Here is a 14,066-nt window from a genome sequence, read left to right as displayed (position 1 = left end):
GACTGTGTAAAAGAACTTTACCCACGCAAACTCAGCACCGGACAAAACAGTAATTCACCTACCTATCGACTGCAGCACAGATGAGGTCCTCTGTGAAAAGACAATATTCGTGTATCAGATATTGTACCTTCAGAATGTCATTTTATCATCAAAGTTGAAACGCCTGGTATTTTTACAGACTTACCATTGACCGTGGTCTCTTTGCACTGGAGACAAGCAAAGCATAATTGTTAGTCAAGTGGCAAAAGCTACCTAAAGTTAAAGTACCTTAACGTGGCCTCCTTAACAAAGTTAATGTGTCAAACTTGTGTCTGGTCAATTTTGATCCAATATTGTGCAATCCATGTAATACACCCATGGAAATGAACTTACCATGAAGGAAGCTGGAACTGAGCAACCTGTTTGGGAGAAAATTGAAATGAAAGCATGGCATCAATACAGCTATCATCACAGCAGCGGTAATCGTTTTTTCTGAAAACATTTGTCAGCGGAGCATTTTGCCACGTACGTGCGAATGTCTCCTTGAATGACTCTTTGCTTGATCTAACGCCCCGTGAAAGTTGCAGTGGCAGGGATTTCAAACTTTGCCGAAGAGCAGTGATTCTGAAGGAAGAAAACAGAAATGACCGTTACTTGTCGGGAGCCACAGTTTGACATCACGCAGACCCAAAATGTCTAACTGTGGACCTCAGAAATATCTCTTACACAGCTGTGTAGGATGCACAGCTGATGTTTCTGGGGATGACCACCAAGCTGTCACGACGGAGGCTTGCCATCACAGTAGCCAAATAGACCTGGAACCACAGCTGAAAGTCTTCAGTCTCAAAGTTTTCAAATTCGCCAGCAAGGGCTGTCAAGGTCAGGTTCAAGATGGTGTCTCGTACAGCTGCATTTGTGATGTAGGTGACGTTTCTCTGTAAATAAAAGGATTCATGTTCCAGTCAGTTCAGGAGGACATTTTACCCTTCTGAAATCATTGTGGAAATCGGAGCAAGCTTGGTGACACATCCTTGTACTTTAGTGCACCAGGGGCATCGGCAGCAATTCATTCAAGATGCATATCAGAAATCTATCACTGTGAGTCAAATCCTGGGCCCCTTATTAGCTTCTGCAAAGACTCTTTGAGCCCAGGACAAGTTTTACACAGCCTGTTTGTCAGCCAACTTTCTGGGAAAATATGGCAACCTTAAAAGTTAAGCATTCACCTGCTTGTTGATTTTTGCAAAAGCCTGGAAAAACGGAGTGAGCTGCTCATGACCACGGGACTCTGTCAAGCTTGTGAACACCTTCCTTACGGTCTCTTCCTCCAAAGCGGGGTTGTCTGGATCCAGGATCACCTCAGCCTTCTGGTATGGTGTGAGGGAGTCCACAACTGCCTCCTGATGGCACAAACAAAGAAGATATGTGAATTGCTTTTCTCTTTGACGTGGCAAAACCACCCTGGTGTGCAGACTTTCCAAGTTCGGAGTATTGCGCTGCTGTTTTCAAGGAAGACTGATAGTGAAATGTATGACTTACCCCAGAGAGGTTGAAGACTTTGAGGTCAGAGTATGCTATGTATTGGGAAAATGGACCCAGGTTTGCTTCAAGCCATTTGGCATCACTCTGAATTCCCTGCCTGCAAACTAAGGCACGTAGATGGACATTAGCATACATAACATTTAGCAAGCATTATTTTTCATTGACACACATGGAACAAGTTCCAGTTTTCTCCCCAGTGCCATCTCAGCATATTTTATTTCACAATTTCAAGTCCATGGGCAAGCCCATACAAGCGACCACGTAGCGCAGTTTACTCTGTCAGCCCTACCTGGCTTGTTGATGACACCGGCAGATCTTTTCAGGTAGGCCAGCAGAACATCCGCGATTCCTTGTTGTCTATGCAACGGCATTGCAGGGAAAGCTTTGGCCATCCCAAGCACACTGCAAAGGGTGAAAAGAAACATTCTTACGCAGTCCCACGTGCAACGTTTGCATTTTGTACTTTGGTGCAATGGAATCTTGCTTGTTGGTGAAATGCTACTCACACAACACGGTAGTTTGTGCAGTGTATGTTTGAGGTTGCAGTCTTGAGCATCATTGGAGTGAAACTTGGGAGGACAGAAACCAGTTTCAGACAGAACCAACCAAACCAGTCGTATTCCTCGAAGCCCTGGAAATGGGGACTGATGATGGCGAAGGTCTTATTCATTACACGGTCTCTCACAACAGATTGGATATCAGGGACCTGTCGAATCACGACATGAGAGGATTTCAACGCCACACACTTTACGTGTTGCAAGTACACCATGAAGGACACTAGAAAGCATGTAATGCGTCCCCCACAACCGATGTAGAGGTTTACATACATATCTGAGTACTGACTATGCTCGGTTAATAGCTCAGGATTGTCCCTCTTCCCCCAGTGTCAAGAGTAGCCTACCTTTCCGTCTGCTGACAGCCGTGTCAGGTATTCACCCACATTTTCCAGAGCATTGCCCTCCTCGAGTCGCTCAAACACACGGTCGATTTGGTCTGTGTCGTTTGAGGCCCCTGAACTCAGTGTCAACTCTGCCACCTGAGTAGGAGTGAGCACTGACAACGATTCGGCCTGCGAAAGGGGACCAACATCAAATCAAACAGCAGCGATTGCAAAACCATAGGTGAGACATGTCAGTTTAGGAGAAGAATACTACAAGTGCAGTCGCAACTTACACTGGAGAAGTTGGGATTGAGGGCCTGCAAATCCTGCAGGGTTGCCAAACCAGAGAAGCTACCAAGGTTTGACTCTAGCCAAGCTTTGCTGCTGTTGGTAGACGAGACACAGCCAGGATCTGCGAGGAAGACGGAAACAAAGACAGAGGCAGGGTATTACCACCACATGCTATCAAGACGTTACCAAATTGAGCCTGAGCGCCTGCCCTTACCTGATGAGTCATTTCTTGAAAGGAATGGATGGATGAAATGAGTGAAGACTGCTCGTGGTTCTTCTCTGTCCGTGGATACCCTTTGACTGCTGAGTGCCTGGATGCTAAAAATTGACAGAAGGCTTTTAACGTCTATACAACTAGAAAACAGCAGGTTCCTCTGCAATCCTGTTCACAGTGGAGCAATGTCTCGCATATTTACTTACACGGCCTGGTACGTAGGGCAGCTGAAGTTCTTGGAGCTAAGGCAGAATAGGAAGTTGGGGGATGGAGAGGCCAAAAATGGAACAAGCCTTGTCTGGAACCAGAGTTTGACAAAGTCTTCATTCTGCAGCTCTGCCTGGCTGAAGTTCGCAATTCTCACCTCTCCAAGAGCATCGAGAGCATGTGACATGGATGGGTTGCTGATGTTGGGGGCCTACAATGGGAAAAATCATTTAGGTTTCACACAGAATTCACGCAGGGAAAAAACAGTTTTGTGAAATTGTGGCACTGGATTTACCATAACGGCGAATGTGTCAAGAGCATGGCCTAGTGCAGTAGTGGCTTTTTGGAAGAAAAACTTCCAGACCTCCACCGGGTATGTCCTTTGGCTTTCCAGTGAGCATTTCATCAGTGTGGCCAAGTTGCTGGGTGTGAGATTTGTAGCCTTGGAAAAAATAGACAAGAAATAAGGCAGAGACTCTCACAGCTTATGGAGATTTGTCTCTGGATCGTAATATAGCAAAAGCCAACTCTTTCTCTGGGATTCCACAGCTGACATAAAACAATCTTACCGAGGAACAGGCATGCTCAGTGATGGTAAAATTGCACAGGGCTTCAGAGGAATTGCCAGTAGACAGGGTTTGTTTCACTTGTGACCTGAGGTAAACAACAAAAAGAAAACCATTGTCACATTCGTGAGACTGTGTAAAAGAACTTTACCCACGCAAACTCAGCACCGGACAAAACAGTAATTCACCTACCTATCGACTGCAGCACAGATGAGGTCCTCTGTGAAAAGACAATATTCGTGTATCAGATATTGTACCTTCAGAATGTCATTTTATCATCAAAGTTGAAACGCCTGGTATTTTTACAGACTTACCATTGACCGTGGTCTCTTTGCACTGGAGACAAGCAAAGCATAATTGTTAGTCAAGTGGCAAAAGCTACCTAAAGTTAAAGTACCTTAACGTGGCCTCCTTAACAAAGTTAATGTGTCAAACTTGTGTCTGGTCAATTTTGATCCAATATTGTGCAATCCATGTAATACACCCATGGAAATGAACTTACCATGAAGGAAGCTGGAACTGAGCAACCTGTTTGGGAGAAAATTGAAATGAAAGCATGGCATCAATACAGCTATCATCACAGCAGCGGTAATCGTTTTTTCTGAAAACATTTGTCAGCGGAGCATTTTGCCACGTACGTGCGAATGTCTCCTTGAATGACTCTTTGCTTGATCTAACGCCCCGTGAAAGTTGCAGTGGCAGGGATTTCAAACTTTGCCGAAGAGCAGTGATTCTGAAGGAAGAAAACAGAAATGACCGTTACTTGTCGGGAGCCACAGTTTGACATCACGCAGACCCAAAATGTCTAACTGTGGACCTCAGAAATATCTCTTACACAGCTGTGTAGGATGCACAGCTGATGTTTCTGGGGATGACCACCAAGCTGTCACGACGGAGGCTTGCCATCACAGTAGCCAAATAGACCTGGAACCACAGCTGAAAGTCTTCAGTCTCAAAGTTTTCAAATTCGCCAGCAAGGGCTGTCAAGGTCAGGTTCAAGATGGTGTCTCGTACAGCTGCATTTGTGATGTAGGTGACGTTTCTCTGTAAATAAAAGGATTCATGTTCCAGTCAGTTCAGGAGGACATTTTACCCTTCAGAAATCATTGTGGAAATCGGAGCAAGCTTGGTGACACATCCTTGTACTTTAGTGCACCAGGGGCATCGGCAGCAATTCATTCAAGATGCATATCAGAAATCTATCACTGTGAGTCAAATCCTGGGCCCCTTATTAGCTTCTGCAAAGACTCTTTGAGCCCAGGACAAGTTTTACACAGCCTGTTTGTCAGCCAACTTTCTGGGAAAATATGGCAACCTTAAAAGTTAAGCATTCACCTGCTTGTTGATTTTTGCAAAAGCCTGGAAAAACGGAGTGAGCTGCTCATGACCACGGGACTCTGTCAAGCTTGTGAACACCTTCCTTACGGTCTCTTCCTCCAAAGCGGGGTTGTCTGGATCCAGGATCACCTCAGCCTTCTGGTATGGTGTGAGGGAGTCCACAACTGCCTCCTGATGGCACAAACAAAGAAGATATGTGAATTGCTTTTCTCTTTGACGTGGCAACACCACCCTGGTGTGCAGACTTTCCAAGTTCGGAGTATTGCGCTGCTGTTTTCAAGGAAGACTGATAGTGAAATGTATGACTTACCCCAGAGAGGTTGAAGACTTTGAGGTCAGAGTATGCTATGTATTGGGAAAATGGACCCAGGTTTGCTTCAAGCCATTTGGCATCACTCTGAATTCCCTGCCTGCAAACTAAGGCACGTAGATGGACATTAGCATACATAACATTTAGCAAGCATTATTTTTCATTGACACACATGGAACAAGTTCCAGTTTTCTCCCCAGTGCCATCTCAGCATATTTTATTTCACAATTTCAAGTCCATGGGCAAGCCCATACAAGCGACCACGTAGCGCAGTTTACTCTGTCAGCCCTACCTGGCTTGTTGATGACACCGGCAGATCTTTTCAGGTAGGCCAGCAGAACATCCGCGATTCCTTGTTGTCTATGCAACGGCATTGCAGGGAAAGCTTTGGCCATCCCAAGCACACTGCAAAGGGTGAAAAGAAACATTCTTACGCAGTCCCACGTGCAACGTTTGCATTTTGTACTTTGGTGCAATGGAATCTTGCTTGTTGGTGAAATGCTACTCACACAACACGGTAGTTTGTGCAGTGTATGTTTGAGGTTGCAGTCTTGAGCATCATTGGAGTGAAACTTGGGAGGACAGAAACCAGTTTCAGACAGAACCAACCAAACCAGTCGTCTTCCTCGAAGCCCTGGAAATGGGGACTGATGATGGCGAAGGTCTTATTCATTACACGGTCTCTCACAACAGATTGGATATCAGGGACCTGTCGAATCACGACATGAGAGGATTTCAACGCCACACACTTTACGTGTTGCAAGTACACCATGAAGGACACTAGAAAGCATGTAATGCGTCCCCCACAACCGATGTAGAGGTTTACATACATATCTGAGTACTGACTATGCTCGGTTAATAGCTCAGGATTGTCCCTCTTCCCCCAGTGTCAAGAGTAGCCTACCTTTCCGTCTGCTGACAGCCGTGTCAGGTATTCACCCACATTTTCCAGAGCATTGCCCTCCTCGAGTCGCTCAAACACACGGTCGATTTGGTCTGTGTCGTTTGAGGCCCCTGAACTCAGTGTCAACTCTGCCACCTGAGTAGGAGTGAGCACTGACAACGATTCGGCCTGCGAAAGGGGACCAACATCAAATCAAACAGCAGCGATTGCAAAACCATAGGTGAGACATGTCAGTTTAGGAGAAGAATACTACAAGTGCAGTCGCAACTTACACTGGAGAAGTTGGGATTGAGGGCCTGCAAATCCTGCAGGGTTGCCAAACCAGAGAAGCTACCAAGGTTTGACTCTAGCCAAGCTTTGCTGCTGTTGGTAGACGAGACACAGCCAGGATCTGCGAGGAAGACGGAAACAAAGACAGAGGCAGGGTATTACCACCACATGCTATCAAGACGTTACCAAATTGAGCCTGAGCGCCTGCCCTTACCTGATGAGTCATTTCTTGAAAGGAATGGATGGATGAAATGAGTGAAGACTGCTCGTGGTTCTTCTCTGTCCGTGGATACCCTTTGACTGCTGAGTGCCTGGATGCTAAAAATTGACAGAAGGCTTTTAACGTCTATACAACTAGAAAACAGCAGGTTCCTCTGCAATCCTGTTCACAGTGGAGCAATGTCTCGCATATTTACTTACACGGCCTGGTACGTAGGGCAGCTGAAGTTCTTGGAGCTAAGGCAGAATAGGAAGTTGGGGGATGGAGAGGCCAAAAATGGAACAAGCCTTGTCTGGAACCAGAGTTTGACAAAGTCTTCATTCTGCAGCTCTGCCTGGCTGAAGTTCGCAATTCTCACCTCTCCAAGAGCATCGAGAGCATGTGACATGGATGGGTTGCTGATGTTGGGGGCCTACAATGGGAAAAATAATTTAGGTTTCACACAGAATTCACGCAGGGAAAAAACAGTTTTGTGAAATTGTGGCACTGGATTTACCATAACGGCGAATGTGTCAAGAGCATGGCCTAGTGCAGTAGTGGCTTTTTGGAAGAAAAACTTCCAGACCTCCACCGGGTATGTCCTTTGGCTTTCCAGTGAGCATTTCATCAGTGTGGCCAAGTTGCTGGGTGTGAGATTTGTAGCCTTGGAAAAAATAGACAAGAAATAAGGCAGAGACTCTCACAGCTTATGGAGATTTGTCTCTGGATCGTAATATAGCAAAAGCCAACTCTTTCTCTGGGATTCCACAGCTGACATAAAACAATCTTACCGAGGAACAGGCATGCTCAGTGATGGTAAAATTGCACAGGGCTTCAGAGGAATTGCCAGTAGACAGGGTTTGTTTCACTTGTGACCTGAGGTAAACAACAAAAAGAAAACCATTGTCACATTCGTGAGACTGTGTAAAAGAACTTTACCCACGCAAACTCAGCACCGGACAAAACAGTAATTCACCTACCTATCGACTGCAGCACAGATGAGGTCCTCTGTGAAAAGACAATATTCGTGTATCAGATATTGTACCTTCAGAATGTCATTTTATCATCAAAGTTGAAACGCCTGGTATTTTTACAGACTTACCATTGACCGTGGTCTCTTTGCACTGGAGACAAGCAAAGCATAATTGTTAGTCAAGTGGCAAAAGCTACCTAAAGTTAAAGTACCTTAACGTGGCCTCCTTAACAAAGTTAATGTGTCAAACTTGTGTCTGGTCAATTTTGATCCAATATTGTGCAATCCATGTAATACACCCATGGAAATGAACTTACCATGAAGGAAGCTGGAACTGAGCAACCTGTTTGGGAGAAAATTGAAATGAAAGCATGGCATCAATACAGCTATCATCACAGCAGCGGTAATCGTTTTTTCTGAAAACATTTGTCAGCGGAGCATTTTGCCACGTACGTGCGAATGTCTCCTTGAATGACTCTTTGCTTGATCTAACGCCCCGTGAAAGTTGCAGTGGCAGGGATTTCAAACTTTGCCGAAGAGCAGTGATTCTGAAGGAAGAAAACAGAAATGACCGTTACTTGTCGGGAGCCACAGTTTGACATCACGCAGACCCAAAATGTCTAACTGTGGACCTCAGAAATATCTCTTACACAGCTGTGTAGGATGCACAGCTGATGTTTCTGGGGATGACCACCAAGCTGTCACGACGGAGGCTTGCCATCACAGTAGCCAAATAGACCTGGAACCACAGCTGAAAGTCTTCAGTCTCAAAGTTTTCAAATTCGCCAGCAAGGGCTGTCAAGGTCAGGTTCAAGATGGTGTCTCGTACAGCTGCATTTGTGATGTAGGTGACGTTTCTCTGTAAATAAAAGGATTCATGTTCCAGTCAGTTCAGGAGGACATTTTACCCTTCTGAAATCATTGTGGAAATCGGAGCAAGCTTGGTGACACATCCTTGTACTTTAGTGCACCAGGGGCATCGGCAGCAATTCATTCAAGATGCATATCAGAAATCTATCACTGTGAGTCAAATCCTGGGCCCCTTATTAGCTTCTGCAAAGACTCTTTGAGCCCAGGACAAGTTTTACACAGCCTGTTTGTCAGCCAACTTTCTGGGAAAATATGGCAACCTTAAAAGTTAAGCATTCACCTGCTTGTTGATTTTTGCAAAAGCCTGGAAAAACGGAGTGAGCTGCTCATGACCACGGGACTCTGTCAAGCTTGTGAACACCTTCCTTACGGTCTCTTCCTCCAAAGCGGGGTTGTCTGGATCCAGGATCACCTCAGCCTTCTGGTATGGTGTGAGGGAGTCCACAACTGCCTCCTGATGGCACAAACAAAGAAGATATGTGAATTGCTTTTCTCTTTGACGTGGCAAAACCACCCTGGTGTGCAGACTTTCCAAGTTCGGAGTATTGCGCTGCTGTTTTCAAGGAAGACTGATAGTGAAATGTATGACTTACCCCAGAGAGGTTGAAGACTTTGAGGTCAGAGTATGCTATGTATTGGGAAAATGGACCCAGGTTTGCTTCAAGCCATTTGGCATCACTCTGAATTCCCTGCCTGCAAACTAAGGCACGTAGATGGACATTAGCATACATAACATTTAGCAAGCATTATTTTTCATTGACACACATGGAACAAGTTCCAGTTTTCTCCCCAGTGCCATCTCAGCATATTTTATTTCACAATTTCAAGTCCATGGGCAAGCCCATACAAGCGACCACGTAGCGCAGTTTACTCTGTCAGCCCTACCTGGCTTGTTGATGACACCGGCAGATCTTTTCAGGTAGGCCAGCAGAACATCCGCGATTCCTTGTTGTCTATGCAACGGCATTGCAGGGAAAGCTTTGGCCATCCCAAGCACACTGCAAAGGGTGAAAAGAAACATTCTTACGCAGTCCCACGTGCAACGTTTGCATTTTGTACTTTGGTGCAATGGAATCTTGCTTGTTGGTGAAATGCTACTCACACAACACGGTAGTTTGTGCAGTGTATGTTTGAGGTTGCAGTCTTGAGCATCATTGGAGTGAAACTTGGGAGGACAGAAACCAGTTTCAGACAGAACCAACCAAACCAGTCGTATTCCTCGAAGCCCTGGAAATGGGGACTGATGATGGCGAAGGTCTTATTCATTACACGGTCTCTCACAACAGATTGGATATCAGGGACCTGTCGAATCACGACATGAGAGGATTTCAACGCCACACACTTTACGTGTTGCAAGTACACCATGAAGGACACTAGAAAGCATGTAATGCGTCCCCCACAACCGATGTAGAGGTTTACATACATATCTGAGTACTGACTATGCTCGGTTAATAGCTCAGGATTGTCCCTCTTCCCCCAGTGTCAAGAGTAGCCTACCTTTCCGTCTGCTGACAGCCGTGTCAGGTATTCACCCACATTTTCCAGAGCATTGCCCTCCTCGAGTCGCTCAAACACACGGTCGATTTGGTCTGTGTCGTTTGAGGCCCCTGAACTCAGTGTCAACTCTGCCACCTGAGTAGGAGTGAGCACTGACAACGATTCGGCCTGCGAAAGGGGACCAACATCAAATCAAACAGCAGCGATTGCAAAACCATAGGTGAGACATGTCAGTTTAGGAGAAGAATACTACAAGTGCAGTCGCAACTTACACTGGAGAAGTTGGGATTGAGGGCCTGCAAATCCTGCAGGGTTGCCAAACCAGAGAAGCTACCAAGGTTTGACTCTAGCCAAGCTTTGCTGCTGTTGGTAGACGAGACACAGCCAGGATCTGCGAGGAAGACGGAAACAAAGACAGAGGCAGGGTATTACCACCACATGCTATCAAGACGTTACCAAATTGAGCCTGAGCGCCTGCCCTTACCTGATGAGTCATTTCTTGAAAGGAATGGATGGATGAAATGAGTGAAGACTGCTCGTGGTTCTTCTCTGTCCGTGGATACCCTTTGACTGCTGAGTGCCTGGATGCTAAAAATTGACAGAAGGCTTTTAACGTCTATACAACTAGAAAACAGCAGGTTCCTCTGCAATCCTGTTCACAGTGGAGCAATGTCTCGCATATTTACTTACACGGCCTGGTACGTAGGGCAGCTGAAGTTCTTGGAGCTAAGGCAGAATAGGAAGTTGGGGGATGGAGAGGCCAAAAATGGAACAAGCCTTGTCTGGAACCAGAGTTTGACAAAGTCTTCATTCTGCAGCTCTGCCTGGCTGAAGTTCGCAATTCTCACCTCTCCAAGAGCATCGAGAGCATGTGACATGGATGGGTTGCTGATGTTGGGGGCCTACAATGGGAAAAATCATTTAGGTTTCACACAGAATTCACGCAGGGAAAAAACAGTTTTGTGAAATTGTGGCACTGGATTTACCATAACGGCGAATGTGTCAAGAGCATGGCCTAGTGCAGTAGTGGCTTTTTGGAAGAAAAACTTCCAGACCTCCACCGGGTATGTCCTTTGGCTTTCCAGTGAGCATTTCATCAGTGTGGCCAAGTTGCTGGGTGTGAGATTTGTAGCCTTGGAAAAAATAGACAAGAAATAAGGCAGAGACTCTCACAGCTTATGGAGATTTGTCTCTGGATCGTAATATAGCAAAAGCCAACTCTTTCTCTGGGATTCCACAGCTGACATAAAACAATCTTACCGAGGAACAGGCATGCTCAGTGATGGTAAAATTGCACAGGGCTTCAGAGGAATTGCCAGTAGACAGGGTTTGTTTCACTTGTGACCTGAGGTAAACAACAAAAAGAAAACCATTGTCACATTCGTGAGACTGTGTAAAAGAACTTTACCCACGCAAACTCAGCACCGGACAAAACAGTAATTCACCTACCTATCGACTGCAGCACAGATGAGGTCCTCTGTGAAAAGACAATATTCGTGTATCAGATATTGTACCTTCAGAATGTCATTTTATCATCAAAGTTGAAACGCCTGGTATTTTTACAGACTTACCATTGACCGTGGTCTCTTTGCACTGGAGACAAGCAAAGCATAATTGTTAGTCAAGTGGCAAAAGCTACCTAAAGTTAAAGTACCTTAACGTGGCCTCCTTAACAAAGTTAATGTGTCAAACTTGTGTCTGGTCAATTTTGATCCAATATTGTGCAATCCATGTAATACACCCATGGAAATGAACTTACCATGAAGGAAGCTGGAACTGAGCAACCTGTTTGGGAGAAAATTGAAATGAAAGCATGGCATCAATACAGCTATCATCACAGCAGCGGTAATCGTTTTTTCTGAAAACATTTGTCAGCGGAGCATTTTGCCACGTACGTGCGAATGTCTCCTTGAATGACTCTTTGCTTGATCTAACGCCCCGTGAAAGTTGCAGTGGCAGGGATTTCAAACTTTGCCGAAGAGCAGTGATTCTGAAGGAAGAAAACAGAAATGACCGTTACTTGTCGGGAGCCACAGTTTGACATCACGCAGACCCAAAATGTCTAACTGTGGACCTCAGAAATATCTCTTACACAGCTGTGTAGGATGCACAGCTGATGTTTCTGGGGATGACCACCAAGCTGTCACGACGGAGGCTTGCCATCACAGTAGCCAAATAGACCTGGAACCACAGCTGAAAGTCTTCAGTCTCAAAGTTTTCAAATTCGCCAGCAAGGGCTGTCAAGGTCAGGTTCAAGATGGTGTCTCGTACAGCTGCATTTGTGATGTAGGTGACGTTTCTCTGTAAATAAAAGGATTCATGTTCCAGTCAGTTCAGGAGGACATTTTACCCTTCAGAAATCATTGTGGAAATCGGAGCAAGCTTGGTGACACATCCTTGTACTTTAGTGCACCAGGGGCATCGGCAGCAATTCATTCAAGATGCATATCAGAAATCTATCACTGTGAGTCAAATCCTGGGCCCCTTATTAGCTTCTGCAAAGACTCTTTGAGCCCAGGACAAGTTTTACACAGCCTGTTTGTCAGCCAACTTTCTGGGAAAATATGGCAACCTTAAAAGTTAAGCATTCACCTGCTTGTTGATTTTTGCAAAAGCCTGGAAAAACGGAGTGAGCTGCTCATGACCACGGGACTCTGTCAAGCTTGTGAACACCTTCCTTACGGTCTCTTCCTCCAAAGCGGGGTTGTCTGGATCCAGGATCACCTCAGCCTTCTGGTATGGTGTGAGGGAGTCCACAACTGCCTCCTGATGGCACAAACAAAGAAGATATGTGAATTGCTTTTCTCTTTGACGTGGCAAAACCACCCTGGTGTGCAGACTTTCCAAGTTCGGAGTATTGCGCTGCTGTTTTCAAGGAAGACTGATAGTGAAATGTATGACTTACCCCAGAGAGGTTGAAGACTTTGAGGTCAGAGTATGCTATGTATTGGGAAAATGGACCCAGGTTTGCTTCAAGCCATTTGGCATCACTCTGAATTCCCTGCCTGCAAACTAAGGCACGTAGATGGACATTAGCATACATAACATTTAGCAAGCATTATTTTTCATTGACACACATGGAACAAGTTCCAGTTTTCTCCCCAGTGCCATCTCAGCATATTTTATTTCACAATTTCAAGTCCATGGGCAAGCCCATACAAGCGACCACGTAGCGCAGTTTACTCTGTCAGCCCTACCTGGCTTGTTGATGACACCGGCAGATCTTTTCAGGTAGGCCAGCAGAACATCCGCGATTCCTTGTTGTCTATGCAACGGCATTGCAGGGAAAGCTTTGGCCATCCCAAGCACACTGCAAAGGGTGAAAAGAAACATTCTTACGCAGTCCCACGTGCAACGTTTGCATTTTGTACTTTGGTGCAATGGAATCTTGCTTGTTGGTGAAATGCTACTCACACAACACGGTAGTTTGTGCAGTGTATGTTTGAGGTTGCAGTCTTGAGCATCATTGGAGTGAAACTTGGGAGGACAGAAACCAGTTTCAGACAGAACCAACCAAACCAGTCGTATTCCTCGAAGCCCTGGAAATGGGGACTGATGATGGCGAAGGTCTTATTCATTACACGGTCTCTCACAACAGATTGGATATCAGGGACCTGTCGAATCACGACATGAGAGGATTTCAACGCCACACACTTTACGTGTTGCAAGTACACCATGAAGGACACTAGAAAGCATGTAATGCGTCCCCCACAACCGATGTAGAGGTTTACATACATATCTGAGTACTGACTATGCTCGGTTAATAGCTCAGGATTGTCCCTCTTCCCCCAGTGTCAAGAGTAGCCTACCTTTCCGTCTGCTGACAGCCGTGTCAGGTATTCACCCACATTTTCCAGAGCATTGCCCTCCTCGAGTCGCTCAAACACACGGTCGATTTGGTCTGTGTCGTTTGAGGCCCCTGAACTCAGTGTCAACTCTGCCACCTGAGTAGGAGTGAGCACTGACAACGATTCGGCCTGCGAAAGGGGACCAACATCAAATCAAACAGCAGCGATTGCAAAACCA

Source organism: Enoplosus armatus, chromosome 15 (genome assembly GCF_043641665.1).
Source record: "Enoplosus armatus isolate fEnoArm2 chromosome 15, fEnoArm2.hap1, whole genome shotgun sequence".
Taxonomy (NCBI): Eukaryota; Metazoa; Chordata; class Actinopteri; order Centrarchiformes; family Enoplosidae; genus Enoplosus; species Enoplosus armatus.
Note: the sequence above shows the minus strand (reverse complement) of the source record.